Source organism: Tachyglossus aculeatus, chromosome 4 (assembly GCF_015852505.1).
Source record: "Tachyglossus aculeatus isolate mTacAcu1 chromosome 4, mTacAcu1.pri, whole genome shotgun sequence".
Lineage (NCBI taxonomy): Eukaryota > Metazoa > Chordata > Mammalia > Monotremata > Tachyglossidae > Tachyglossus > Tachyglossus aculeatus.
In genome coordinates, this window is record NC_052069.1 from 119,281,606 (window position 1) to 119,287,605 (window position 6,000).

Genomic DNA, 6,000 nt, shown 5'->3' on the forward strand with positions numbered 1-6,000 from the left:
TAAACTTATAATGAAGGACAAACTTTTAAGGCACAAAATGGCTGATATCCAGCCCTATCCTGGACTCAGCCAACCAGCAGATAACTCAAGTGATTTTGTCACTTTTCAGGGATTGTAACTAAATAGGCAGAGTTGAATGGATATTGAGATACTGAGAAATTATGTGGTGAACCAGAACCATTCAGAAAGCCTGTAGGCATAGTTAAGGCAAACAAACCCCAAATTTCACTTTCCACAGTGCCTTTGTTTAATTTGGGTGGAATAATTGGCTTAACTCTCTGTTCGTTTTACCTGGCATCCTTTAAAGAAAAATCAATTACTGTGAACCTGCCATTTTTCCAGGAGAATTTGCACCACCCCATTTCTCTGCTTAAAAATGATCACTACTGATCCGCGTCTTTGCCTTGTCATCCATTTAATCTTAGTTCCCCTTCAGGGGATAGATTTTCAGCCAGATTGTCTCATTTATAAAATGTTATATTTGAGATTGAACTTTTTTTTTACATTTCAGTCTGCACACACACGAGCTCACAAAGACCCTTTCGCTAAGTCAGGAAGATAATCGGGAGTCAAAGAAGGGTGCCAGCTGTGTGGCGCGGAAAGCAGTGTGGCCTAGTGGAAGGGACATGGTCCTGGGAATCAGAGGACCTGGTTCTAATCCTGGCTCTGTCTCTTGTCAGCTGTGTGACCTCGGGCAAGTTACTTAATGTCTCTGAGCCTTAGTTACTTCATCTGTCAAATAGAAATTTAGACTGTCAGACTCATGTGGGATATGGACTGTGCCAAGCCTTGTATCTATCCCAGAGCTTAGTACAGTGCCTGACACATAGTAAGTGCTTAATAATCAGAGTTATTGAGCACTTACTTAAGCAGAGAACTGTCGTAAACTCTTGAGATAGGACAATATGAAAGAATTGGTAGACTCACTCCCTGACCACAAGAAGCGTAAAATATGAAAGAATTGGTAGACTCACACCCTGACCACAAGAAGCATAAAATCTAGTGGGGGAGAACAAAGTCTATAACTAAAATGGACAGCTTCCTGCTGTTTGAAACTCACACATCTGCGTTACTTCTGGGAGGACAGAAGGCCCTCCCACCAATTTCCCCTTTAACTACTCCAACATTTGAAGGACCCACTCTTTTGTTGGTCAAGTCAACAGCATCTGTGTTTGCCTCTGATCAACTAATGCTCTTTATTGGATTTCCTAAAGAGTGAACTTCCAGCCTGACATAAATAGATATAGTTGGCCTTTCTCTTTGTTTTACCTTAAGAGAAAAATAAAATCATCAAGCTCTATTTTGGCTAGTGAGAATAGGCGAAGGCTTTGAATGCACCTCTTATCTCCTGAGATTCTTCTAATGTTATGATGGTCCCTGCTTAACACCCAAGAATTAATTTTAGAGTGCATTAAGCTCTATGCCAAGTCTAAACACCTAAAGGAAAGGGAAATATCGAATAATCAACTTGGGAATCGGGAAGGTGGAGATAATCCAATAGGGCAAGTTTGGTCCTATAGTGAGTTTTTATTCTGAATTATCTGATTTCATTGTCACACACTAGTCATGCCTTTTCCAGGCAGGAATTATATTCCCAGCTTAATTTCCCAGGAAATGTGTCCAATTTGCCCAGATTCTATTCAGGACAAACAAGATGCGAGCATCACTTCCGGCCTCTGGGTTTGGGCAGGGGACATGTTGCTCCCCCTGATAATTGGCAACCTCACCCCAAAGGTCCCACCCCCAAATCTTTGCAGGGATCCTGTGGGCACATCTCACTGATGACGATAGATTCCAAATTTTCCACCCACCCACCCGCTCTCAGAGCCTCAACCGCAGATGGCCTCAGAACTGAGCCTGGGGTCAAAATGCCATTGTATAGTTTGGAGTGGAGGTCAGGAAACTTTCCTGAACCCCCAAATATAAGCTGCTATTTCCACAGCTAAAATAAGCTTCCATGAGAAAGCTCCCTCCCCAAATCTGCTGCCTTGGCTGTGCAAGTACAATCTGGCACTGTTGACATGAATTTCACTGGAATGGGCTAATTATTAGCTTTCCCATTAACCCTTAAATTGGGTGGTACATGAGGACAGGACTGCCTTGGCTGAGTAAGAAGCAGTAGTTCACAATTGTCACCAGGGCATACTCCTTTCTATCAGGTGCAATGCCTGGAAGCCAAATCATTTAAGCTCTTGATCATCTAATCAACCAAACTCAAGTACTCATTTCTATCCTAACATCTGAAAACAGAGGGAATGAGGCAATACCAACATAGCTGCAACAATTTAGGCTGTTCATAGGTCTATATTAGCCAGCTTGATTTAATACCCAAACCCTATTCCATCTTTGGTGAACTCCAGTCACTTTGCATTGTGTTCAAGAGGATTCTTAGAATTTGGAAATGTTCCCTAGTCAAATAATTATTTTCCCTAGGATGCAAACATTTCAGTTGTTGAGATAAAGGCATAAAACATTTTCTGTAGTTTTAGGGTGGTTTATTTATGAAATAGCTTCCTGTGAACATAGGGCTGAAGGAAAATGAATCACACATTTACAAGCCAATACCTTTTTTTTAATGGTATTTGTTTAGCACTTACTATGTACAGCCAGGTGTTGTACTAAGTGCTGGAGTAGACACAAATTAATCAGGTTGGACACAGTCCCTGTTCCACATAGGGCCCACAGTCTTAATCCCCATTTTACATATGAGGTAACTGAGGCACAGAGAAGTGAAGTGAATTGCTCAGTGTCACACCGCAGACAAGTGGAAGAGTCAGGATTAGAATCCAGAGTCTTCTGACTCTCAGGCCTGTGCTCTCTCCACTAAGCCACACTGTTTCTCATAAAAGCAAAGAGATGTACTGCTTAATTGTCTGCACAGACACTTTCTCAACATCTGGAACACTGAGAAAATACCAGAGAATTGCAAGGATGTCTCCGGTTTCACCATCTTCCAAAAAAGAGGAAGAAAGCCGAACTGTGGAAATTATTATGCTTTCTCATTGCTCTGTATTAGGGACCAGACCTGAACCAAAGGGCTCCTGGGCTATGGCTAAAGAACTCTGTTAACCATTTTTTGTGGTATTTGCTAAGCACTTGAGTATAAACAAATTAATCATGTTGGACACAGTCCTAAATAGGATGGGGAACAGGTATTGAATCCCCACTTTATAGTTGAGGAAACTGGAATTGAGAAATTAAGTGATTTGCCCAAGGTCACCCAGCAGGCAAGTTGTACAGCTATGATTAGATCCCAGGTCCTCCCAGGTCTTCAGAAGTCTATCGCAATGTGTCATCCCACATTCAGTACATGCCACATTCAACCAAGAATGTGGTCAGTAGCACAGTAGATCAGTGGCACAGGGTTAAACGTGGTCACTGAATTCTGTTCTTTGACAGCACATTATTCAGTGAGGCAAGTGTAGACAAGGAGGGAGAAATTGAGTCAAGATGGCTTGTGAATAACTGAGAGACTTACTCCAACATGGTAACACAATTCAGACATAATGGAAGTTGTATAGTTCTTGGAGAGTAGGCATTCCAAAAATGCTTCTGATTTATCATCATACATGTACAGGTCTTAGCCACACAAACATGCACCAATCAAATTTTCACTATCACTAGTATCATGTGTAGTGACCCTGCTTTAGTCATTGCCTTGTAAAAAAAAAGGATATATAGAAGCTGGAGAAGGTCCAGGAAGGAATAACAATGATGATTAAATGAAGAGATAACAAGTCCACATGGAAAGTTTATACAAATTGGAGATGTTTAGGTTAGAGATGTGATGCTAGGGAATAGCTGACTATCACTTTTCAGAATATGCAGTGTTTTTCTGATGGGAAACCTACCAGTTCTCTATGTCTTATAGAACCAGTTGAAGGGAAAGCAAGAAAACATAGTCGATGTAAGGAAGAGATTTCTGATCACGAAGATGTTCAAAAACTGGACTGGCTATGAAGGAAGGTTAAGGAGGATATTAAAGAAAGCATACATGGTGGTTACCCAGCATAGCTTAGTTATTCACCTTCTAAGGGGTGGTTGAATCAATCAAATGATTAAATACACTTCTACTCTTTCAGCATCACATAATTGTATGGTGCTAAGATGGAGATGATCATTTGGAGGTGCTGCATGCTGATGATTGTGATGTAGAGACATATAATAATTACGGTATTTGTTAAGCACGTACTACGTGCCAAGCACTGTTCTAAGCTCTGAGGTAGATACAAGGTAATCAGGTTGTCCCACGTTGGGGCTCACAGTCTTAATCCCCATTTTACAGATGAGGAATTGAGGCACAGAGAAGTTAAGTGGCTTGCCCAAGGTCACACAGCAGACAAGTGGCAGAGCGAGATTAGAACCCACATCCTTTGATTCCCAAGCCTATGCTCTTGACACTGTGCCACACTATGCACAAGAATTCATTCACATGGTTATGACTTGCTTCACGGAGCCTGCACAAACCTAGGGATTGGCAATCACAGTTAGTCAACAGCTGGCATAGGGAAGTCTTCCACAACTCCTAAGGTCTTCACTGGGCACTCAGAGCTGAATTCGTTCTCCAGGTTCTGCTAACTAGGTGGTGCATTTTCTAACAGTTCACAGATTGACTATGAAGTTTTAAAGGAAAGGGATTAGGAAAACCAGAGTGTTCTTTATGAGACTAACAGAGAGGTCAATTTTTACACCAAATTGAAAGGTGGCAGAACTGTTAGGGGGAATGGTGACCACTCAGTTTGCTGCTTCCATTAAGTGACTTTGGCTAATAAACTGGGCAGGAAAGAGTCTACCAACTCTGTTGTACTGTGGTCTCCAAAGTGCTCGGTGCAGTGGTCTGTGCACACTCAGTAAATATCATTGATTGATTGCCAAAGAAGAAACATCAGGGTTCTTAAAGCAATTTCACTGGTTTCACCAAACTCAAAATCAAACGGTAAAACAAGCTTATAAGTATTGAGATCCTGGGATACAGTCAGCTCACCAGCCCTGCGGCCATTCTCACAAAGACACAGCTTCATGGGGTGGGACAAAAGAGAAGACAGTTTGGCAGCAGGACACCCAGACAGCACTTTCATGAATGTCTGAAACTAGACATATGCAAGCAGTGGGGGGAGAGAACACACATTTTAAAGAGAGTTAAGCATAGTCTCAATTGATGTGGAGTAGGATGAGGCATTCAAAAAGACACTTTTTTATATATGCAAATGAGCAAACACCTTGGAATGCACTCCATAAGCATGCAAAATGCCAGGGGAAATGGGAAATAACATTCTATTAAGTTCAATGGCAACCCTGATGGGAATCTAGCTGCTGACCATGGTATGGAAGCAGTTAGGTTGATGTTGTAATATTGAAGCAGCAGTTAGAGCATATTAGAGATTTAGATGCCCCATTATAGGCCTCAATTTGGGGGATTTATTATTTCAGAAAAATTAGATTTTTCATATGTATAGCTCATATTTCTCCAATGGGGGGATTTTTTTCTTCTTAGCTCCCCAATGGCTCTAGTCTAGTATAATATGCCTAGTAAGCAATTGGGAGTCTTTTGGAGCCTACCAGTGCAAGGACATAACTAAGCAAACATCACATTGAAAAGATTCTTCCTTAAAAACAAGTGCACCTAAAATGGCTGATGATCAGTTCTGCTCTTCCCAGAAGAGGTTTCACTATTCTAAATCAGAGAAGCAGCATGGCTCAGTGGAAAGAGCCTGGGATTGGGAGTCAGAGGTTGTGGGTTCTAATCCCGGCACCGCCACGTATCTGCTGTGTGACCTTGGGCAAGTCACTTAACTTCTCTAAGCCTCAGTTTCCTCTTCTATAATAAGGGGATTAAGACTGTGAGCCCCACATGGGACAACCTGATCACCTTGTAACCCCCCAAGTGCTTAGAACAGTGCTTTGTACATAGTAAGCGCTTAACAAATGTCATCATTATTATCATTATTATTATTAATAAAGTTGATCTTAAGCATTTAGCAATTCATATCATGAGTGTCA